We start from the raw sequence: 24,849 nt of genomic DNA on the forward strand, positions 1-24,849 counted from the left end.
AGGGCCGGCAGAAGTCCCTGTAACTTCCAAGTCTGTCTAGTGAGGGCCACAGTAGGAGACACAGCTGCGAGCATGCTTGAACTGGGGATCCTCTGGTATCACCTGGCTGTTCTGGGGTCCTCCTACGTGAAACGTGTAACTTTAAGTGTATGGAAACGGGGAAGGCACTCTCAGATGCTAGTGGAAGCCTTAGTGTTTTCCTTTTGAAGGTTGTTATAGAGAAGTTTATACTTTATAAAACTGATTTCAAAACCTGTAAAATAGAGTATTAATATATTACAACTTTTTCTGTCTACACAGTCACAACCTTAGAAATTAGTCTTTCCCATAAAAAGGAGAATTTCAGCCCGAGGATGGTCTCTCCATTGAGGGCTTTGAAACCAGAGATTTATGCAAACAAGGAATTCTTCCATACGGAATTGCAAGTGTGAGCTCAGCCTGGACACCTTAGCAAGACCCTGTCTGAAAATGAAAATTTTTGAGAAGGGTTGGGAATGTGGCTCATCACAGAGACCCCGGGTTCAGTCCTCGGCTAGCTCTGTACGTATACACACGTACCCACATTACCTCTCTCCTCTGTCTTTCTGTTTCTCTCCCCGGGGAGTATCTTGTTCACTGTTGTATTGCAGCATTTATGTAAAATACTGAGTACTCAGCACTCAATAAATGCTTGTTGGCTAAATAAAAGGAGACACCGGACAGTATTGTTTGTTCTCATTTAGAAATTGCAGGTAAACAGTACAGTCACAGTGAAGGATCTTTAGCCTACCTTGGATAAGAAACTTGATTCATTTATGAGAAAAAGGGACGGAAGGAAACTGTGTGCATGCATGTCTGGTATTGGCAAACTGGAGGTTTATCATACTGTTGATTTTTTTTTAAGGAAAAGATTGTATGTTTATTATAAAGAATAGGACTTAGTTTAAAAAACTAAGTATAGTTTTAAAAATTACCATCTGAAATTTGGGATTTTGTTTTTAAAAGGAAAATGACTTTTTTTCTTTAGAAACCATTTTCTATTGTGAATGATAAAAATTTGTTAGGAGACCAAGTTTTGATGTATTTGCTGCCTGAAGGTCAAATCCTTAGGTCAGTATAATTCTGCCCCCTTTTGTGCATGCAGTACAATGTGCTCTTTGACATGGCATTGCCAATTCTCATGATGAAGGTCGGTCACGTGCTCTGAGGCCTTAATAAGAGCAGGCTTTACTCTCTTTCTGTTCCCTGTTTTTAAGTGGCTGTTGGGAGTATAAAGTTCAGGGAGAGGCTGAACAGATGAATGGCTTTTGTATACCTTTGTACTATTTTTCACTGTCTTACACAGAAGTCAGATCGGTTGGGACTTCTTCAAAAGAAAAGTTGCATGCCCTAGAGCCGAGAATCAGCTTTCCAGAGTAGTCCACAGACAACCTTCAGTCTAGCTTGGCTCCTCAGGTTTTCACTGCATTCTTGCTAGTGGAACTTTGTCTGCAAATACCAGCGTGCATGGCTTCTTTACCGCTCAGTGGCGCAGGTCTGTTAGCTAAGGAAGCAGAGTGAGTTGCTCTGTGGGCCTTGGAGCCTGCCTGTCTGGGCTCAGTGCACGGTTCTGTTGATAGGCTGTTTCATAGTGAGGAGTTACTAATTCCTATGTGCCAGAGCTTCCTCATCTGTAAGATGGATTAACAATGCAATGCAAGGCATGAAAAAAATGACTTCCACAAAGAAAACACTTGGTAAACATTAGCAACTGCTGTTCCATGTGGATATATAAATTTAATATTTAAAAGATGTAACAGATACTGAGTACATGAAAGAAGGGGAAAGAGGAGGCTTCTCTCTGATGACAAGAGGATAAGCCTGAGCTGAGTGCCGGCGAAGGTAGCGGGTCATGGGAGGGTTCAGAGATGGCCTTTTCCCAGAGCCGCCGGGAGAGGAGAAGGAAGCTCCCACTGAGACCCTGGGCCTGGCACAGCCCGTGTCCTTTGGGTCCCACTGCCGTCATCTGCTAGTGCTTTGGCCGTCACTCCCAGGATGGTTGAGGTTGTGCTGCGTGCTAGAGCTCCCTATCGCCGCCCGCTTTGCTGCTTTGCAGAAAGCCAGCCAGCTGCAACACAAACTAAACCTTTAAAAATTATAAAGTATGGAATTCGTTTCAGTGATTGGAGGGCCGAGAGAGGGATGGTAACTGTATCTAGTTAAGATTGGCCATGAAGCTAGGTGAGGAATACATGGGTATTTTATAGCACTCCTTTTCTTTTGCATATCTTGTAAACTTTCCAATAGCAAATTTTTTTAAAAAATTGAGCAAAATACAAGTTATATAACAGTATACATAACATGGTACCATCTATATAAAAAAAAGTTTTAAAACATGCAGATCTTTATGCATATGTACACATGTAGTAATAATTAAATCTTAGATAAATAGTAGAAATACTAACTTTAGGATAGTGATTAACTGCCAGGATGATAGATAAGAAATGGAATGAACATAAGGTGTTTTACTTGTGTCTCTAATATTTTATTCCTTTAAAAAGTTATTTGGAGCTTATATTGCAAAATGTTAAGATTTGTTAAAGCTGAGCAGTGGATACCTAGATGTGTGTTATTTTCTGTGTAACTTTTAAAAATATATCACAATAAAGGATAATGGTCTGTAAGAAATCCTGTTAGGCATGTCATTAGCTTAGCTGTAGGAGGTGCTGGCTGTACTGAGGTACTAAGGCACCTTTTCTTTCTGTTGAGGCATTGTACCCAGAGCGTGGGGTGGGGAAATAGCCAGTCACTTGATTCCTAGTGATTCCTGCTACCATTATGTGACAGGGACAGAGCCCTCATGGGTCAGGAGCCAGGGAAGGCCCAGGATTCAAGGGGATGAAATACACCAGAATTTGTGTTTTTGGAACATGCTGAGGTACTATGTAGCCTTTGTCAGAGGGATTAGGCCAGGTCATAGGATGACTTGGTTACAATGACTTGAGTATTTAGAAACAACAAGAAAAAGGAATATTTTTAAAACGCACAGTGTCTGTACATGTTTGCAGTACATAGTATTTACGTTGGGGCCAGAGAAGGAAAAAGAAAGAGAATGAAAAAAAAAATAAAGATGTAGTATGTATGTGTACCAGCTCCCCATGAAGAATGCAAACATTACGTACTACAAATGTGCTAACAAATGTGTTTTAAAACTTCATTTGAAAAAAAAAAAAAAAGAACACAGTGTTTGCCTGTAACAGCTGGGTCCCTAGATAAGACTTTTCAGCGAAGAGAAGGATGTTTCTCTCTGGATTGGCTAGCTGTGTGCTCCTGTGTCAGCCTTCCCCCACCAAAGCGGCAGGATTAGCTGGCTCAGCTGTCAGCCTCCAGGCAGGCCCTCGGTTAGGACAGTGAGAAATCTGTTCTGAGACTGATTGCCAGGCTGCTTTGAAAATGTGACCAGTACCTCTTGCCTGCTCCCTGCTTCTGGGGGGAGAGATCCAGAGACTGAAGCAATCTTGTGCCCAGTCTGTGTGTCTGAGTGTCCTTATAGATGTCGGAGGTCATGCACACATGTGCTGTGCACACCTGAAGTGTTAGTTTAAGCCCACAGGGAGCAGAGATGTGGTATTCACTTGTTGGCTGTCTCATCACTAGACCTGCCAGTGGGATCTGGTGAGAGCTCATTTAGCAAAGGGAAAGCAAAACCCAGCAAGTCTTAAAAGCTCAACATTGTACTAATCAGAACTGGCCTAGGGTTGAGCCTGCATGGACTAGAAGGAAGTCCATGAGGTAGGGTCTGAGTCCCAGGGCCTTGTGGTTTTAGCACCAGTATTTGAAAGCCAGTATCCTGAGTTTTACAGAAAAAGGGACTAGGTCAGCCCAGTCCAGCCCAGCCCTTCATCACCACGCATACTCAGAAGTACCTACCCTCCATCTGGATGAAGGGCTCAGGGCATGGTCCCAGAGCTTGCAAGGATGGGGACTGGAGTGAGCTGATCACCCCACATGACATCTCCTCTTCAATATTTACCAGATAAGAAACCACAGGAAATGGAGCTCTTGCAGACTGATAATTTCATGGTCTCTATTGAAACAGCCTTATTAGCATTCGCTGGAAGAATTTGAGTGATACTTGGGTGGCTCTGTAGCACCTTCTCAGGCAGTCCCATTGAGCCACCTCCCTTTAAATCCTGAGCAGTCTTATAAAGGGATCTGCAGAAGAAGGGGTTTTATGAGTGGTAGGCATGTTCTGCTGCATGGCCTTTGTCTTTTATTATAGTTTATAGTTTTATGTCTTCCTTTAATAATTTGAGATATTGAAGGGAAATGTCTGTTAGTGGCAAGATTACTTTTCTTGTCCTTACTTCCGTGTCTCTTGTCTTGCTGGTTTAACACCATTTGAAAAAATTTTATGTTGAAGTCTGACTTCCATGAATCAGTGGTCTCTTGAGATATGGATGGATCCAGTGACACAGTTGGACACAGAGTTAGAGAGCTGGAATCAAACTAGAAACCAGGCAGACCTTGTCCTAAAGTTGCCTTGTTTGCACTCTGTTAGGGATGTAGAGTGTCTAAATCTGGCCCTTAATCTTCCCTCAGAATAGCAGACAGTAATTGAATGATGTGATTAACCTCTGATCGGTTTCATGGGAACATAGATACCCACCTTGGTTCACGATGAATTCTTTACATGATTCTGGCTGCAAACCAAATTGAGCAAAACAGGAATCAAATTTCTCTATAAGGTCAACATTGAACTTCACCATTAAATTTAATTCGAATCTCATCCAATTCTAGTGACAACCAGAATTGGGAAAAGCCCGAGCATTTCAATTTTCATTTGCTTTATACATCAAATTTTGCTCAGGATTTCATCTGTGAAAAGGATTCTGCTGCTGAATATAAAATTTGAAAAGCGGTGGTATGGACAAGAGCACTCTTTGGGATCAGAGGAAGGGGCCGTAGATCCTGGGCACGCCTTGGCCAGTGTGTGACTGTCCAGCCTGCTTCAGTTTACCAGATACTGCTCACAGCTCTGCAGCAGTGAGTTTGCCCTGAGGGTAACATAAAGGGGCTTACACCTCCGACACTGTAGATTCTATGGAAGTGATATTGAAAATTAACTCCAGCAACAAAGAGCTGTGGTTCCCAGCCTCTTCCCTCTGGCCCAGTGATTTTTCCAGGTGTAAGCATCTGAGGTTTTGCGGGTTTCCCCCCTGTTAGTAGTGGTCATGACAAAGAGGAACAACAGAATCCAGTAGAGCAGTGGCCATTTTTAAAGGCAACTGTTTTTAGATTAGAGGCCCAGGCTTTTTAGAAAAAGTAGGTGGTAATTTCTCTCACCTCAGTTATTCCTGAAGTTCCGCTAATCTTTAGATGGAAGAGGGCTAGAGGAGGCACCGTGTCCAGCCTGATGGTGTCCAGCATGCTCGTTTTCACAGGCCATGATCCTTCCTTATATGCTGGGACATTGGCACCGTCTAGATGGCCATGCTGGGAGGCTGAGCTCACACTGGCTTATAACAGGGGACCTTTCATGGTAGTTGGCCAAGAGGAAAGATAACCTCAGCATCTGCCTTTTCTCTTTGGAGATGCCTGTAGGCCTGTACCGGTTTACTCCTCTGACCTCAAGACTGGGATCCTCCCTTATCCTGCTCCCACAGCTGCATCGGGTGAGGTCAAATCCCGGCTCCTTTCATGTGCAAAACACACCCTCTCCCGAGGAGATAAGAGCTCCATGGGACACTGTACTATTTAAGCAGTTAACTTTTTGATGTTGGGGGAAATTTTTCATCTCCAGGTACATAAAATATGTGATATGATAAATAAAATCTAGATCTCAGTTTGTAGCCAGATATAAGATTGTTTTCTTACTGTAGTCCACTCTCAGTGTTTCCTGGGATGAAACTGGGTGCCACAAGTGATCTCTGGTGTCAGCAGTGGCAGAGGCTCTTCTGAAAGGAACAGGTGGAGCTGGACCTTGACTCAGACAGGTTTGGATTTGCTTCTGGCTGAACCCCTCCCCTATTACCCCCCCCCCCAAATCCAGCTACTGCGGTTACTTGAGCACCTTCCTTTTACATTTAGTTTGAATAATTTAAGTGCAGGCTAGTTTTTCTTGAAAAGTACACACCAATTTTAAGAGGACAAAATTTGGTCGATTAATACATGATAAGTCTGGTCTAATAGCACAAAGCTGTAAATTTTACCTTTTCTAAATATTAATTGAATGCCACCCTGTATTATCAAACTGTGCCAGTCATGCTGAGGTACAAAAAAAAGTAGGAAACTTACTCCTCAGTCCACGAGGGAGAGGCAGCACGGAACAAAAACCCATATACCCGTGAAACAGAGACTGCTCAAAGCAGCAGATCACCCAGGGTAAAATGGTTCTGTTTCTAAAACAGGGCATCACAGCAGTGGTCTGAGTAGGGCAGAGCCAGTCTCACTGGTTTCTAGTGGAAATTTGAAGGAAGAGATGTGTATGTGTGCTCCCAGAAAGAAGAAATGAGGGAACGGTCCTGGAAGGTAACAAGCAGGCTGTGGGTAGTGGACCAGGGGCATTTTTCAGGTGCTGCCAGGCACGGTGCATTTAGGCTGAACTGAAATGGTTAGTCCCAGCCCACTTGGCCACGTGCTTCCTCTTGTGGACCTCTCAGGGTACTGAATGCGTAAAGCTGTTGCACAACTTGGATCACAGATGGTAAACGGCGTACTTGTATGAGTACTAAGTATATACCAAATAAATTCACAGAGGTACGTGCTTCATCACTTACAGATGTCAGCATTTCACGTGGGCTTGTTTTCATCATTTTAAGTTATATGAAGTTTTATCATCCATTATCTAGCATATTTAGGATATTCTATCAGTTTGGAATTTTTGGATCCTTCAAGATTTCATATGTACAGTGGGTACACGTACATAAAATTCGGGTGATGAATCATACTGTATACTGTAATAATGCCTTCTGGGTATCTTCCTTTGTGCTGCTGTGATTGAGAACATCTATGCTGTGTTTTTCTATGAAGTTGATGAATCTTATTAATTCATTTGCTCATTCAGCAGATATGTATTTTGCGCTAGTATTGCTGGGTGCTGTTGTAAGTATCGAGTGACTCATTTTTACTAATTTGAAACTCAATTTTTCAATATGAGATGATCGTTTTAGCTGAGTTTGATTTCCTTAAAATGACTTGCATAAAGTAAAATGGCTTTGAACATAAATTACTGAGTTAATCTAACATATTTCATTATCAATTATAGAACCTCAGCATTCTTATTAATACTATTAGAACATTTCTGTAAGTACTTTAGAAAGCAGTTTAGAAAATTGATGCCTTGAGTTTTAGTGAGTTGGTCTGTTTTTGTTGTGTGTACGGTTCTAAGGGAACCTCAGTTGGAAATCACTGGGTTGGATGAGCTCTGAACTCTCTTCCTATGCTAAAATTCTGTCCCAATTTCTCTGTACTATTTTTCTTCTGTATCAAATAGGATAATAAACTAGACAGTGTTATAATAAGTGCTTGATACAACTTAAAGGTTTACTTCACCTTCCTGTTTTTTAAAGGTGTTTTCTTGCCCATAGTGGGCTTAGCTGCTCCCTTGGTAGGTAGGATGAGGTTGAGGACAGGCGGGTATGTAAGCAACCATTCAAATAAGTTTGTGAGCGATGTCCTCAAGGATGATACGTGTGGTGTCTGTCACACACATGTGCATGCACAGAGTAACAGCCATCAAAATCTTTATAAAGAATGAACTCTAGCTAAAAAAGAAACTCTGTACCTTGAGTGCAAATGCTACTCAGCATATTAAGACTTGGCCACACAGATGGGCTAAGTGAAAAAACATTCCGCATATGTACTGATGTTCTGTATTCTGCATGAAATTTAGGGAGAATTCAAGGACACAAGGCACTTGAAGTATGGAGCCTTACTAATTAAGACTTTGAGAGCAGTACACAACTAAACAATGAATAATACGCTTAAGAAATATACTTAAGAGGGTGAAGCTGCTGCTGATACAGTGTTGATCAAGACAGCATGAAGGGTGTTCATTCATAAAAACAAAGAACTATAGAAACCAAGTAGCAGGGTCTATAGAGGTTGTATCCAAAAGATCAATTACATGATGTTTTTTCTTATCTTGCCTGAATTGTAGAATAAGTTTCTATTACTTTGGTGATCAGGAAAAAATTAAAGACTGAAAGTTCAACAACTCCCTCCAAATTCAAGTCTTGGAAATACCAAAAGATCTTGAAAATTTTAAATAATTTGTGTATGGCAAGAAGATACTGTAATTTAAACTCTTAATTTGCATTGTTTAGGACAAGTAGTATTGCATGGTTTTTGTCCAGCTGAGTCCAGTTTATGATCTTATAAAAGTCCAGTTAGTGGTTCATGAAGCTAATTCATCTCTAACTAATGCTACATTAGTTTTTGTTTCTATTGCAGTTTGTTTCTGGTCTTTGCTTATAAATTGTGTTCATTGTAAGAATCCAGAACAAAAATATGTACAATTGAGTATACCTAAGTTCCTTACCTTTAGAATTTGTATGTCCTCTACTGTGAATCTTAAAACACTAAGTCATAAAATGCAAATAGATCTTCAAATTCTCCTTTGCCTATGTTTTGGGGCCACCTTTTTTGTAATGTATACAGAAAACTTTACTATCAAAAGAGTTTCATTTCATTCCACTTTTTGTGTAATGCTGATGTTCATTTTTAGTTCATTTTTGCAGTTTTAGTTTGTAAATATTAAATCCTTTACCTCTGGCCAGCTCAGCCTTTTTAGACTTACTGTAAATTAAACTGGCTGGAGGAAGAAAGAACAAGGAAGAGCCCAGGGAATGGAAACGGTTAGAGAGACCAGCCAAGTCCCATAGCTTGCCTGCTTGTTTTGAATATTAGGATCCCTTCCGAAATTAGCACTGCCTCTTCAGATACCGAAAATCTGTTCCAGGGGAAAGTGAAGGCAGCGGGATTGCAGGACGCAGGAGAGATCAGCTACTCTTTTACTTGCTTCTTGTTTGTATTCCTGGTTTTGAAATGAAGAGAACCTTTCTACAGCAGTCCAGTGATTTCTTCAGGGTACTCAAATTGTATTCTGACCATACTATAGCAGGGGAGAAGAGACACAAGACTGTTCTGTGTTTTGTGTTGCTTTGCCCTACCCAGCGTGTGGCAGTGGTGCCCTCTAAGTATAAGAGGCACCCCCCGGTGTGGAGCTGCAGATATTTCAGGGATGGAGGCCGGACCCTATATGACAGAGGTCAGCTGTGTCTGCTCCTCAGGTTGTCTCTAAGATGCAATAATTCTCAGGCATCTTTCATAGGTGAAAAGTGTGATGCCATCAAAGTATACCTCCAGGAGCACACTAGCCCGTGGAAGGACTGAATGGTAGTTCATTGTGTGCTGATACGGTAGTATGTTTAGTCAGTTTTCTTTTGCTATGACAAAAACCTGAGGTAATCAATTTAAGAAGAAAGATTAATTTGGGCTCACAGTTTGGGAGAGTTCAGTCCGTGGTTGGTTGATTCCATTGATTTCTTCTAAGATTTCATCTTATTTTCAAAACTCGGCGATCTTTCTGCCTTCACATCCACCTAGAACAGGCAAGGCAGATACCTCTGCAGGGAATTTGTGATGGAACAAAGCAGCTCACCTCAAATCTGGGGCTTGAAAAAGAGGAAGGGACCACAGTTGCTAGTGCAACTTCAAGGGCACACCTCCATGACTAAACACCTCTTTGTAGAACCCACTTCTGAAAAGTCCCTCCACCTCCCAATAGTGTGTTGGCCTGGGGATCAAGCCTTTAACCTGTGGGCCTTTAGGAAGAGCCTGTACTTATTAGTACAGCTCGTAGAATTCTTTTGTCCCATCTTGGGTCCTCTGTTGGCAAAAGCTAGCATGAGACTTAAGGGACAGAATACCACCAGACCTCTGTAGGCTCTGAGTTCTGGTCCCTCTCCTCTCCTGAGTTCCTCATTGCACTGTGCTTGGGGTCAGGCTAGATCTTTGAGCTCTCATCCATGTGCTTTTAGACGGGTTTCTGCAAACTTCAGTTTTGTCATTGGCCAGATAACAAATGTGCCCTTACTGATTTAGGCTTTAAAACAGTTCTTGGGATGTATGCCCTTCAGTATATTAGCTTACTGTTGTCACTGGTGATCCATTGCTGCCATCGTCCTCGGCCTCTGCCCCTGGCACTCCCCGAAGACTACTGTTAGATAAACTCTTGTTGCCAAATCTTGGGGGCTGTCTTCAGTCTCCTTCTTTTTTGTCTGGAGCTCTTTCTTGTTCACTGTCTTTTGCCTAGTTCCTGTCATCTACCTCACTTCATGACTTGGGGGGAACCTTTCAGGTGTTCCTTGTCCCTGTCTCCCTCTGCGTGTGTCCTCCAATCGGGTGACTTTCATTCCTTGATGGCTTGTACTCTGTCTAGGTCTTTCTTAACTTTACAATGCAAGCCTTAGGTCTGCCCAGCCCACCTCACTCTTTGCTTTTGTGGTGCTCGATTGTTTTCCTTGGGAACACTTTTCACACTTTGTAATTACATACATACTTGTTTTAATCATGTCTGTCACTTACGGCTCCTTTTCCCCTGTGAAATTGTGAAATCTGTGAATGGGACACAGAGACTGTGTTTGTACATCTGAGGCAGAGAGGACCTCAGAAAGCACCTGTTTGAATGGCCCCCTGCACGTCTTCCCGGTTAGCTGAGGCCAGGGCAGCAGCTGCCCCCTCACGACGGTCCCTTCCACCACGGCAACCTAGATCCTGCGTCAGAGGATATCTTCTGGAACCGTGCCACAGTCACGCTGAAATCCTGAAATCTACAAAGTTCATAATCAGAAGACCAAAGGAAGCCCTAGATATTAAGTCCTGTGAAGCAATGCGGATGAGGTATCTTGGATGCTTTTCTTGAATTCCTAAGCTATGGAAATTGGGACTCAAGTGTAGGGCATTATACCAAAGGAAAATATTTTAATAAACTAAAATCACTTTCCAGACTGTTATGAGTGTATCAGACGTTTATTGTAATTTGGATTTTTCCCCCACTTTAAAGTTTTTCATGAGTATACTTGTAGTTTAATGAAAGATGGTGTCTGCGAAGTGCTCTGCTCTGTGGTAAAGGCTCTCAGGGACACCAGAGAAGCTGGCAGACGTGGCCCAGGGCCTTCCCCTGAGCTCCCCTGAGCAGGGATGTTACGGCACATGGCAGCCTCACAGATTTGCTTATGAAGGGGCAGGAATGGTCTCAGTTAGTGTGTCAGGGAGGTAACCAGGTGTAGAGAAGGATAGATTAGCTCTGAAATAGCTTTTGCCCTCTCATTCAGGCCTCAGGGAGTAAATGTGTGTAATAGGAAGTGTCACCTTCCGGGTAACCTCCTTTCCTCTGAATAAATTCGCCATCTCTTCTTTTAGGGCGAATGTTTAGGGTTGTTTTCCCAGCGTATGCGTCTTGACTAAACTGGGCAGCACGGTGAAGAGTTCATAGTGCTTCCCTGTTCACGAGGCCTTCTTAAGCTGGTACACATGGAAAATTCAGACAGTCACGTAGTGTCTTAATGTGCTGAGGTTTTTATTTTTATGTACATAGCGTCGTTATTCAGAATACTGGAATAACTGTACAAAATATTCATTTACTGATTTCCTGATTTTTGAAAATTTATTTAAGCGAAGGGTAACTGACCACAATATGATTCAGTGGGAATACAGAATTTTTAACAGGTTATTGGGTGCTATCCCACAATGTCAAGATATGAGACTATTGATTTTTTTAATTGGGTAGCTTTTTTTTTTTTTTAATTTGATGCTCTGGCCTTGAATGGAATCTGTCTTTCTGCTCATTTCATACTGCTTCAGAGTCAGAAGAGTATAAACCTTTGTGCAGGTTATGACATTATGCTGTAATATTTATGGGCTCACTGGCTAGTGATGTTATTTTCTGATAGTTGTGTAAAAATTATTTCCAAGATAGTAGCCCAGATCTATTTCTCATAATTGGCAGAAATAGCCTTATATATTTTGTTACCATGAAAGTTAAGACCACAGTGTCTCTGGGCCATCTTTCCTATGATTCATTTTTATGTCTTGAATCCCCAGAAGTACTTTTTCCCTTGAAATCCAAGTTCACTTAGAACAAGAAGTGGTAAGAAGCTTATTGTAACACAGCCTCTTCAGTTCCAAATGTGCTGAGTCCCGATCCTTAGGGACTGCTGTATCAGACTTTGGGGCCAGGAGGATTATAGCCTGCCCTGCCTAGTCTGTAACTTGGGAGGGTGACAGTGTTCAGTGCTTACACAAGTAGTTAGTCACTGAAAAGTGCTTCCCAAGTGCCTGATGACACATTCATTAAGATAGGTGGGAGGCAGATGCATAAGTCTTTTCTTGCTTGGTGTTTGTATTATATTATCATACTTAATGTGAACTGAACCCTCTAATCACCATTATTAATACTCGGGCTTCTATAATTAGCTTGTTAGGAATCCAATATTTGCAAAGAGAATGCATAGAAAGTATATACACAGAAACCACATGCAGAAGGATTTATTAGTAAGGTTAGTTTCTAAAACTAGAGTTGCTAAGTCTGCCTGGATTAAACTTGGTTATGTATGACAGAGAACCCAAATTTAATACTGAATTTTTCTCATGTAAAAGGGATCCAGAAATGGGGAAAAGAAAGGAAGACAGATAAAAAGAATTGTAATGTTGGTACATGTGCCCAGTCCTCACCAAGAGTGTGGTCATTAGGTACTACAAACATGCCCCCCAAAAGACGGCTAGAGCCAGACACAGTAGTGTCTGCCGATTGTCTCAGTTGCTCGGGAAGTTGAGGCAAAAGGATCACTTGAACCCAGAAATTCCAGGCTAACCTGGGTAACACAGAATGCCCTACGATTTGTTCATTGGGTTTTGTTTTTTAACAACAAAGCGCAGTCTGCGGCTGACGTGGCCATTATAAACAGCCAACGAGGCGCGCTCTCTTAACTGGCCCACTTGGTAGTTTTTATCGTCAGATCTCAGCAGGTGGTTTTTATTCTCAGGGTCCCTTCATGGTCCATCCAACTGTAGTTCACAAGGTGGGAAAGCAGGAGACTCTCACCGAGTCGGCAGTCTCCCTAAAAGTTCCAAAGAGCTCCACTTCCACGTCGTTCTTCTTCCAGAGTTCAGCCACACGGCCACATCCTACTTCAAGGAAGGTGAGAAAAGTGGAGTCATTTCCCGGTGCCCATCTGAAAATCAGCCATCTCTTAGGGGAAAAAAGGAGAATGGAGTGGTCTGTTCCGCTGAGTCAAAAACTTGTGTACATTTTAATACCAACAGATACTGATAAATTCTTTCCAAAAACTTTGCACTTAACACTCCGGTCAGTGAATCTGAATGCTCATTTTCCCATCCGTCAAGATACCCTGAATCTTAAAATAAAATATTCTCTATGACCACAATTGAATTGTGTAGTCCACTTGTAACATGAGAGCGGCTTCTAATAGAATGAAAATATCCACATTTTGAGCCTGTAAATGCTTTTGAAGTTTAAGGCAGACAGCCTAATTTATTTAAATCTGATACTTTATCACTGTGATTTGACATGAGAGGTGGAATTCAAAGATGGAGAATCTGGAGCTGGCCTTCCGCATGTAATAGGTGCCAAACTCACATAGCAGGTCTAGCTAAAGAAGAAGGAGGGAGAAATTCACCTTTCAGGCGTGTGATGTACTGTGTGGTGTAGCGTGATGCACTGGGGTCTTCCATGTGCCAGGCATCCTCAGGATAAAAGGGAAGGGGAGCCTCACTTTCATTCCTAAATCTTTCCAGTTCCCTTGTTGGGTCTTCTTTATGTGATCTGTCCATATCTTACACACTTTTTCCTTCCAAGGAATAGTTTAATAATCGTTAGCAAACATAGTACTAAAGAGCTATCAAGTGGAGAATAGAAAAATAGTACTTTCTAAAAGTCTAAATAGTACTTAAATTTTAAACCTTGTTTTGTCTTGTGTTTTTATTATAAATTTAGACAAACTAAAACCTGTTTACCAGAGTTCTTTGTTTAAAATACTAGTATTTTAAAATAATGACTTCTGACAAATTCTGTTGACAGTTACCGTACACTGAAAGCTCTACAGACTGATTATTTGGAAATTGTTTTAATAACTTTTTATTACTACAGTCTTTATCACATGATCCACATCCTTTGTTGTATCTGAAATGCCTGTGCTGGTTTCCTGTTGCCAAAGTAGTGTGTTGGATTGACTCTGATTTCCTCGTGGCTGTCTGTGATCTTTTCTGTGCATGTCCACAAATGGCATCAGAGCAGAGTAGAGTAGTTTTCTGATGGATGTAAGGAATCCCCACAAAAAGCTTGCTGTGTTTCGTGGCCAAAATACCACACAACGTGAGTAGAGAATTGCTTGCCCGTTTTATTGCACTCTAATTGATAATTATTTCTCAAAGAAAACATTATTTGGGCATGTGGCAACATACAGAGTCATTCCAGAGGCACTGGACGTGTAGATGCCTGTGAACACCATAGTAAATAAACTCTTCCTTTTGCCAAAATGGAACTAGGTTGTCCAAGAGCAAAGGGAAAAGAAATAAGGGAAAAGAAAATAACCAATTTCCTCTGAACCAGAACATATCTGGCTTAAATCAGCAGTTACAACTGTGGCTCGTGAAAGCACGCAAGGTTTCTGTACTTCATAGCAAAGGCTTCTGCTTCATGGTTAATAAGGTAGAAAATTAACTCTTGTTTTGGAAACTTGGAAAGAGTATATAAATATGTATTGCATGGGTTCGCTCTTGGTTTACAGGAACTGCCTAGTCCATTTTCCTTTTTAATGGACCCAGAGCTGTTAAAATACTGTCAAAAGAGTGGAGAAAATTTATGTGGGAGAGCTAAAGTAGAAAGAGGAAAGAATCTTAAGTTTCCACATGCATGATGTGTGTTAAAGGGACAGAATCACTGTGGCTGGAGCAAAGACCTGAAAGCATTGCCCCTGAGTTAGCTTTTTTTTTTTTTTTTTTTCTTTCCTAAATCCATTTTATTTCAAGGATTAAAAGAAAAGAAAAAAAACTACAACAAAATTTCAAAACACATAAATCAGGGGGCAACCATGGAACACACATTGTGCATTGCATCCCCTAAGGTTAAATTTAGAAGAATCCATTGCCAAATCAAGGAACAAAGGAGATCCTCTTGAGAATGGCCAGTGGCTCCACAATAGAGATCTGGACCCTGCAAAACTCAGCAGTGTGACAGTGAGGATTGTTTGGAGATGAAGCGTCTCGGTGGCCAGGGAGCTGGAAAGGGGCAGACATAAAGTGGTCTACTTTTGTGTGTCTGGGAGAACAGGATAGTAAGAAGAAATAAACCCTACTGCTCACTCAGCTCTGGTGTTCACAAGCAAATCACAACCCTGAGCAACGGCTGAAAAAGATGGCTCATGGATGTGACACGCAGCATGATGGCTGTGTCTGAAGAATGCTTTCTCTGGTACTTTTTACTCTTGGCTTATCCTCGTGAAGCCTCGAGGGCCAGCAGGTTCAGAGCACCTGAGCTGTGTATGTCTTTTCTGGTGCCTTACCTCCCTTTCCTTCCACATCCAATTACCCTGGTTCCTTCTCATTCATAAAGGGGTAGAGTAGAAATCTGGCTAGGGAAGTGATGTCCAGTTTCATCTGTAAGTCATCATAAGCTGAAGTAGTGGACCATGAAGAACTGCAGGGTCTGAGATTTGGCCGAAGAGTCAGGACTCTGGGATCAGAGGCACAGGGCATTCCTTCATGGCACAGCAGCATCAGGGGTAAGACAGATAGGTTCCAGCTGATGCCTGCATTGTGGTTGGTTGGTGAGAAACTGAGTTTATGAACTGTTAGTCTTTTGTCATGAGCTGTAAGTGTGCCTGTCTTTTGCTCTGGAAAGAGAAACCATCACTTATCTTTTAAGGTTGTTGACTATGCAGATGCAGATACCCTTGAAAGATAGTGCAAAACAAAGGGTCACTGATACTTGTCAGATAGTCCAGAAACACAAGAGACCCATGGGAAGCTGCCTTCTATTCTGTATTTATAACTGTTATAAGAAGTTGGTACCCCCATTTCCTTTCTGTCCACAAATTATCATCAGGGTTTAGCTATCTTTCTTACTGAGGTCATAGCTCTTCGAAAGAATTTGATAGTTGTTTCTAGAGAAACAGCCAGTAATATAGAGGAATACTATTGCACATAATGTCTCAGAGGGTTGGAAGTGTGTTACTTTGAACCTGAAAATGGCTCAGCCACATCTGTTCGTGTGTATTTTTCCTCTTGTCTAATATGAAAGGGTTCATCTCAGCCCCCACGTACAATGGTTTGTTAAGCCTGAAGGAAAGGCTAGTAGTTGGTTGTGCTGAGTCCAGCATATGGCCTATTACAGCAGATGGACAACCCAAGGAGAAAGAGTTGAGGACTTCAGGAAGCCTTGGTAATGGACTCCAGGAAGCTGAGGAAAAGAATCTAAGGGCTGACCCTGCCAGAGTCAAACTACCGAGGAAATAGCTGTACCGTAGGGTCCTGCGTCTGCAGGAGTAGCCTGGAATCAGTGGTAGCCAGTGTGTGGAGACTGCTGCGCTTAGTGTAACTGGCACAGCTGCTGCTTGAGAAGTAGGCATCCCATCAGCTCTCTCATTCTCTGACGTCTTCCTCTTGGACTCTTCTGTCCTCTTCACAAAGGTATGACAAAACTGTCTCCTAAATTCCTTTAGCTTTTGAAGCACCAACTGCAAGAATTCTCTGCTTCTGCCATCTATTTAGCTTTTACGTCTCTTCCCTTGACTGCCTTTGCCAATTAATACTATTCCTTCTGCTCTTTGAGTAATAGCTATTATGCTTCTGATGCTGTATTTCCAGTTTGTGACATGCTGTCACGCTTACCTATGAGTGTACATGAAATAGATCAGAACCCACTACGTATTAATACCAAGATGTTACATTCCTGTATGGCCTTTGGAAAAGCTGGTATGTGGCCACGCACACTCAGCTTGCTTCATTCACCATAGTTTAGGGAATATGCTGATACTAATTATCACATTTGGGAGCGTTCTAGATTCTGTGTTAGAAGGTGTATAAATGTGAGCGGCTCCCTGGAAGCTTTAGGGGAAAAAAAGTAAAATGAATGGCTGGCTCTGTAGTCAGTGGAAATGCACTTCCTTATTTGATCATTTTATGTGGCCCTTCAAGCTGGTTCTCATTCGTGTGTGTAGTTGGCACTCAGGAGTGTCCTTGAAAGAGTGCTTGATTCACTTCTGCATTTAACAGTATCATTCTACTGGCTATCAGCCACGTTTGCATCCTGTGGTTTTGAACAAGAAAAAAAAATCTTGTAAAGCCAGTACAGTGAAACACTGCCATGCAGATGGAGTGACAGGGCGGGGAAGGCAGCTCCTCAGGAGGCTGCACAGCAGCTGAATTTCAGTGGGGTGTGGAGATGGCAGAGCGTACTGTTGGCTGGAGCCATTTTGCAGAACTAACTGTGTTGTACTCTTGATCCCCTTCAAAAGTCAACTCGTTCTGTTTTGTTAGTGGTGGCCAATGTGAACTATTCTGGTGTGTGGCTTTACGTACTTTCTCAGCCTCCTTCACCACTAACACCTTGATTTGTGGTGACTGTTAGGACAATTAACACTGACAGCTTGGAAGATAGCCTGCTTCCAGATACATGTGCGTGTGTCTGTTTAGTAAACACTAGCCTGATCTTTTTCCTCCTCCAGCTCAGAAAGGTGTCTCCACCCCTCCCAGTTTTCCAGGGTGTGGGCCTGTGCATAGCTGTTTGACTGTGCCCACGCATTGGCATACATTTCAGAGCCACCAAAAAAAAATTGGCTGCTCTTGAAATATCAAGACAAAAAAGAACTGTTTTTCTGAGCAGAAACATCTGAAGAGCTGGAAACAGTTGTGTTTGTATATGTGATGCGAAAGCCAGTAAATTCCATGCGAAGGGAGTGACTGTAAACTAGGAACAGAACAGCAGTTTTCCTGGATTTCGGATGTCAAACTCGGGCTGTTTAACCCTCCCACTCAGCACCTCCACATCCATCCCTTTCATGTGCTTGCATTGTCAGTGATTTCTGCTGCTGCAAGTTTTGATGCCAGAAGACAAATAACAAAATACCACGCATACGCAACCCCAAAGCAGCTTTCTACTAGTTTTCGATTGAGGTAAAATCTCATTGCAGGTTTGCAGGCACACGGCACCATATTTAAAGCAAGGTAGTCATTTCTGACCCAATAATAGTCTAATTACATGTTTTAAGTAGTACAGACTAGAATCCCTGTTTCAGATTATGCTTCGTAATAGCATGGTCCAGTGTACAAGCAGACATTTGCCCAAAGTCTCTGGCTTTAGGATCCGTAGCAAGCAAAGTGCCAGCAGTCTGAAGACCTGAGTAGCCTTGCTGGAGACAGCCAGGCAATACTGCCTTGACGCCGTTAGGGGCTAGTCTTCTGGGGCACAGAATCCACCAGATATGTCACCGGGAAAACCCTAGACACTCGATCCTTTATGGCTGTAGTCATGTTTGGTTAATGCCTGAAAGTGGTGACTCCAGTACAGGTTAGGAAAAGCCAGGAGGCCTGCTTCAGGGAAAATCTGAAGGGGGAAAAGGTGTTTGTATTGGGGATTGAATCCAGGGCTTGTGCATCTAGACAAGTGCTGAAACTCTGAGCTACCTTCCCCTCTCCGTCTCAAAGACGTCATTTGTAAATAACATGTTGTGGCAGATGGGCACATCTGGGCCCAGTAAGGCTTGCTTCGTGGCTTGTCATTTGCACACCACTTCATTCCCTTCCATAACCTAAGGGAACGGCTGCGGGACATTTAATCCAGACTTGGATTTTGATGTCTTCAAAGCTTGGTTCGTTGTCACCGGTTAATAGTACCTGGTTCCTCGGCCAGTCTGGTGGCTTCGGAGTGAAACACACAGCGCCATGGTGAGAGCTTTGGATTAGCCCGGTTTTATGTTTAGCACCACTCATCTGCTGGACAAGTGGCTTCGCCTTCTGCACCTCAGTTTCCTCCTGATGGACTGTGGTAGAAACAAAATGAGGTCAGAGTTGTCAGGCAGAGTATTCATCCTGACAGGTGCCACGTGCATTCGTGTTCTTCACATGGCTGCAGGTGAAACAGGCTGTTGTTTATTTCCCTTCTTACCTATGCACCTGCCTGAGGGGACTGAGAACCAGCCTGAGCATCCCAAGGCAGGATATCAGCTCTGCTGCTTGGATCTTAGACACCTTCCACCGAGGCCTCCACCAGCAGTCTGTCCCCCTCACCATCCCTTTACAGATTCCTAAGCCTGCATGTTAGAGTACATCCCCGTGTTTAATATCCAGGGTGAGACTTACCGCCTTGAGAACAGTCTAAGTGCTACCTCAGACTCACTAGTGGACGCTTACGTCCAGCTTTTATCAGGTAAGAAGCAGATCTGGTCTCACATTTTATGTTACCTCATTTTGAGGTCCACTTCAAGCCCATTTTGTGGCCCCTCCCTCCTTTCCCCTAATTCATTGATTAAAGTATTTTTAACACTCCTGACGTATCAGGTGTTACAGTTAAGACAAGGTATTGTACCTAAGGAGCTCGGTTTGGGCTAGAAGCAGACTTCTGTTCCACACTGAGGGAAGGAGACTGGTGGTGGGTGGTGGGTGGGTGGCAGGCAGATGCCGTCAGTCCTCGGTGATGCCGTCTGCCCTCGGTGCTCCCCGCCCCGCAGCCCTGCAGTGTATGAGGTGGTGCAGGCAGCCTCTGGGGAGAGTTCCAGGGAGTGCAGACCTGAGTTCATCTCGGCACCATGGCGCTCACCAGTGGTGGACTCAGGTGTGGGCCTGCGCCCCATTGTCCCTCACTGCCTTTCACGGTAAAGTTGGGGTTGCACAGCACGAAAGAAACGCTCCGCAGCTCTCTCCATTTCCTCAGAAAATCACTTTTTACTGAGCTTCCTTTTGTCTTAAGTCATGCAAGTGACCCTAAACTCTGACATGCTCTGAATGCTGAATGTGCTTCCAATGCCGGTTTACTTCCATTTTCCTACATGAGGTTTCAAGCTGGATAAAAAGTACAGCATTATTCTTAATCTAAGCGGGTTTAATAAAACTATGTTCTACTTCACAAAGCCGGTCTCAACGATGTTCTGTAAGTCTTTGGTTTTTAACCCTCTGAGGCGTTGGCTTTTATGTGGTTATCTGTGCACGTCCCTCAAAGGGAATTCCAGTAACGTGTGTCTGATGAGGCCCTTATGGGATGGGGAAGTGAGGTCAGTCACATTTGAGAAGTTTGCAAAGAGCCAAGCTGGGCGTGGTGGCGCATGCCTGTAATCCCAGCACCCGGGAGGCTGAGGCAGGAGGATCACTGTGATACTGAGACCAGACTGGGCTACAGAGTGAGCTCAAGGCCAGCCAGAGCTGCATAGTGAAACCCTGCCGCAAAAGACAAGACAAAAAAAATAACAGAATCAACCGAGTGCTGCCCCTTTACCCTGTCTTCCTGTGGCTGGCATGCATCCACTGGGTGCCCCCGCTTCTCCTCCTCGCTAAGTTTGAGGGAGAAGGAGATGGAGTCCCGGGAGGGAGGAGCAGGGAGTGGGTGTGGGCAGAGGCCACAAGGCTGCCAGGGTTCTGTGTGTGCCGGAAGTGCAGGTTTGGCTGTAAGGAATGGAATGTTCCCTCTTGCCCTCCAAGAGCAGAAACAGCTGTGAAAGAGCTGGAAAAGAAGCTTGCTCAGTGGAGAAAAAGAAAATAGAAATGACTGTGAAAGTCAAACTCACAAACTAGAAACCCCGGTAAGCTGCAGTGGAGGGTCGCCACCTCCCCCTGCAGTCCAGCCGTGTCTACTTCCCGGCTAAGGTTTTTTTTCCAAGTGGGGGGGGGGGGATAAATTGTCTGCCCCGCCTGCCTCCCCTAGGAAGGCCAGGGTTGTCTGGACAAAAAATGGATTCATTATTCTCATCACCAGATGGTTATTATTTTATTCCTCCTAATGAGGGACCAGAACCTATCACTCGCTTACTGCATGAAAACTGAAAACAAATGTTTCCAGAGGAGATCTCTGTGGGTAGAGAATTATCGTCAGCAACTTTAACAAGAAATCTTGTTTTTCACAAGAAATCTTGTTTTTAGTTGGAAATTTAATCCTTCATCCAAGTTCCCAAAAATATTTATTTTAGAATGTTGTCTTTAAGAAAAAAATGTCCCTTAATGGTTTAAACTTCTAAGAGTTTTAGGCAATAATAGTCGAGCTAGACTGGGACTTACTTACATATCAGTTGATTGTGTGATAGTTTTTGTGAAGGTGTATTTACATTTTCTTTGCAACCCAGTGGGCTTATTTTTGGCCATTGTAAGTGGTATAACGTTTGAAATGATCATCTTCTAACTTTAAGGCTGCTTTATGCTATCATACTATCTACACTAGCTTTTAAACCAGACATTCACCCCAGAGTAATAAAATCTAGTAGAAGAGGGTAGATTCCAGCAGTCTCTAAGAAAACTCTGGGTGTAGATAGTATTCCAGAGCGTCCTCTTCCACTGGTATCAGTGTCTGATGCTGTGAAAGCCAACAGGTCCTCTCTGTCCAGGCCTCTGCGTGCACCACAAGGCAGAAAGAGACCATTCCACAGCTCGGCAAGGTCGGGGCGTCTCTTGGAACCTCAGCTTCAGCTCTCCCCTTTCTAAATGCTGAGAGCTTAGACCTGACCACCCTGTGCTGTCACCAAATGTGGGAGTCAGAAAGTCAGAGTCAGATCTCAGTCAGTGGACACAAGGGGCCTTTCTGGTTCCAGTTACTCCATCAGAATAATCAAAAGAGTTTTAAAAATGTGCCTGTGCTGCGCCTTACTACACCAGTTGAATCAGAAGTCCTGGGACTGGGCTATGAATGATCAGAGTCTTCCAGGTGATTCTAATGGGTGGGAAAAGAGCTGAGTGTGGTGGTGCACGCTGCTAAGCCCAGCATTCAGGGGCTGAGGCAGGGGGATTGCAGGGAGTTCAAGGCCAGCCTGGGCTACATTGTGAGTTCAAGGTTAGCTTGCATTACAGAGCAAGACCTTGATTCAGAAAACAAATAAAATTAATGAGCAGGCAGGGTGAAAAGCTTCTGAAAAGAAATCAAGAGCCTGTTCAGAGATCTATCTGTCTTTGGGAAAGCCTGCTGTCATAAACCAAACGCATTGTGGAGCTGACCCCAGTGCTGTGGCACACTGACCTCCAGTCTTCCAGTGACTCTTGGTTTCCTTTGGGCTCTGCTTGTAACTCGTCATCTGTGGCTCAACAGGTGCATATGTTGGGCTCCAGGTGTTTGGCTTCCTCCTCCTGAGTTGTCAGTGCCCACACCATTTCAGTCCTACTTAAAATGCTGGCCTTGTCCAGGAGGCAGATGAGCGAGCACTGCATTCAAGGACAGCCTTTGGCCATGCTTCCCCGGAATCCTCTGTAAGGATCAGGACACACCCGCAGTCACCTGGTGGGAGATAGTTGGCCTGGCTCCAGAGCTGACAATCACAGCTCAGCTCATTTTGTTATTCTCCAGACAGCCTGAAAAAGAAAGGAGATTGTCTTTAAAAAAAAAAAAAAAAAAAAAAAAAAGCAAGGACTGTTAAGAGTTAAGTTACACAACTCCTTTTTATTTTTAAAATGAGTAGAGTTCTTGTTGCTGTTGCTGAGAAAGATAAATTGATACCACATGTTGCTCCCTGACAAAACCCTCTCTGTGTTCCAGGGGAAGCTCATGCAGCTGGCGTCTGGGTTAGTGGACAGTCTCGCAAGGTAAACATGGCTTGCCAGGGCAGCAGCAGACGTAGGCTAGCAACACTTAAGACATTTCCAGTAACTCTCGCCTGCTGCAGCACCTTTGAAGTACTTTTAAAAGTGTGCAGTCCTTTCTTAGAAGGAGCTCCTCTCTGACTTTTGGCTTAAAGTGTATGATGCTCGGGAAACAGTAAGTTAACATGTGTAATGTCACTGCTGCTGGGTGTGGGGTCTAACGGTTGTCGAGAGCTTCTTTGTGCTTGGCAGTTTCCTGAGTAGCGTGCATGTGGAGCTGGGTTTATCTTCCCGAAGATTCTGATGTGGACAGGGAGCATTTCAACTGCCATTTTTCCCAAGGGGCGCTCGGTTAGGATTGCAGGCAGATGCCACAGCCAGGCTTCCAGCGTGCACACGTCGAAGCCTGCAGTCTTTCTTCCATATCATGCTCTCTTCCTTCCCTGGCTACCTTAAACTGTGCGTTGGATTATCCACTTGGTGAATTACTGCAGGATTGTACTCTTTCACTTCAGGAATCTTCGACACCTGATCTGTCTCAGGTCCCTTTGTCTTCACAACCAATTGCCTCCTGGATATGGAGGGAGTGTGGACACTTTAGCATCAACTATAAATACATCCTGCTCTAGAAAACTGTTCAGTATATTTAGAAGATGAATACCACCAGATCCTGAGAGGTGCAGTCATTTTCATGTTGATTCCTCCAGCATGGGCGGAGCAAAGGCACCCATGCAGTGGTGCACGGGGCTGTTAGCCTGACTGTGCAGTGGGAGCCCCTTCGTGTTGGCGCCTTCGCGCACCCCACGCATGTCTCCTTGAAGGGCTGTTAGTAACTGCAGCTTCCGCAGTGCGAGACACAGGTAGCCAGTTCTGTTCCTGATTAACTGTACCTGACGGTGTTCTGGCCCCAAGGAGGCTGCTTCAGTGTAAGTCACTTTGTAAAACAGAAGCTCTTTCTTCAGATGTGTTGTGGTAGAGTTGTTTTAAGGGTTTAAAAAGTTTTGGATCCAAAGTAGGGGAAAACTGGTGTAGTTGCCTTAGAAGCTGAAGTTTCTTCCTAGAGAGCCTTATTTTCCTATAATTCATCACAGTCTTGATTTTGTAAGTAGTGTGTTTAGTCACAGCCATCCCTATGGTTTGGGGTTTCAGGAGCTTTTTGCCTCCCATAGTAGCTTAGCATGGCCAGGCAGTGGCCCAACTTCCGGTGGGAGCCCTGCGGGGTAGCACGTAACTGACCATCTTAGCCTGAAGGAAGGCACATTCCTGGTTCTCTGGCCAGTTAACACCGGCCTGGAGATTTTACCAGGTGTATTTAGATAGGATTAGAAAAATCACTCAAGTTCTGTCAAACTGTCCTTTCATGACCTTCAGCTTTCACTCTCCAAAGTCATGGAAAATCTTAGAAATTTAGATTGGTTCGTAGGTCAATAATATGAGTCAGGGGCTGGGGATTTAGCTCAGCGGCATAAGTGCCTGCCTTGCAAGCAGGCAGTCGTGAGTTCGATCCCTGGTACCGATAAAAATGAAAAAGACAAAAAAAAAAAAAAAAAAAAAATATGAGTCAATGTTTAATGGTGATTGTCCTGGGATTGAGGGAGGGGAGGGATTACTCAAAATCTCACAGAAATCATATCATCACTAATTTTTGTTATCCATTAAGGTGTGGAGGGACATGCCAGTACTGATGTTTTACTTGGTGTTGGTTTATTTACATTCCCTGCTTCACCAAAACTTAGGCTAGTCACTAGAATGAATCCTGACCGCTGAGGAGCAGTGTAGAATGTTTCTGACCTCTGACCGTGCCATGGTTGGGCGTTTGAAACAGACGTGGACAGGTGAGCCACACTCGTCGGCCTTTGCCTCTGCCCCACCTTCAGGTTTTGGGTTTTCCAAGTGGAAGGCTGGTCAGTCAGCCTGTGTTTGTGGAAAGCTGCTGAGAGGGGGACTGTGAGGATGGTGGTAGCCCTGTTCCTGCTTGTGTCATCTTAGTAATGTAACTGGAAAAACGTGTTAGAGTGTTCTGACGATCCTAAGTCTCGGGGGATGTGTTCTCCCACTAATAAGCCTCTCACATGAGTCAGGTGAAGACTGAACACT

General features: G+C 43.6%; 1 protein-coding gene and 1 long non-coding RNA gene across 5 annotated transcripts in view; one reads left to right on the plus strand and one right to left on the minus strand.

Annotated features, from left to right (window-relative positions):
- The window catches only part of Foxo3 (forkhead box O3), a 108,482-nt gene that overhangs the window by 60,696 nt on the left and 22,937 nt on the right, over positions 1-24,849 (plus strand). The window lies entirely within an intron of this gene.
- Positions 1,731-5,608, minus strand: LOC134477067 (uncharacterized). Of its 2 annotated transcripts, none has more exons than XR_010048987.1 (4): positions 5,305-5,608; positions 4,628-4,661; positions 3,889-4,173; positions 1,731-2,104 (listed from the first exon to the last, which is right to left on the minus strand). It is a non-coding gene; the product is annotated as an uncharacterized LOC134477067 (long non-coding RNA). The 2 variants fall into 2 exon arrangements; XR_010048986.1 differs by having other exon boundaries at positions 3,992-4,173; positions 5,305-5,602.

Source organism: Cavia porcellus, unplaced genomic scaffold, assembly GCF_034190915.1.
Source record: "Cavia porcellus strain 051 isolate PalLab524CR breed Dunkin Hartley unplaced genomic scaffold, mCavPor4.1 scaffold_7, whole genome shotgun sequence".
In the NCBI taxonomy this organism is placed as follows: domain Eukaryota; kingdom Metazoa; phylum Chordata; class Mammalia; order Rodentia; family Caviidae; genus Cavia; species Cavia porcellus.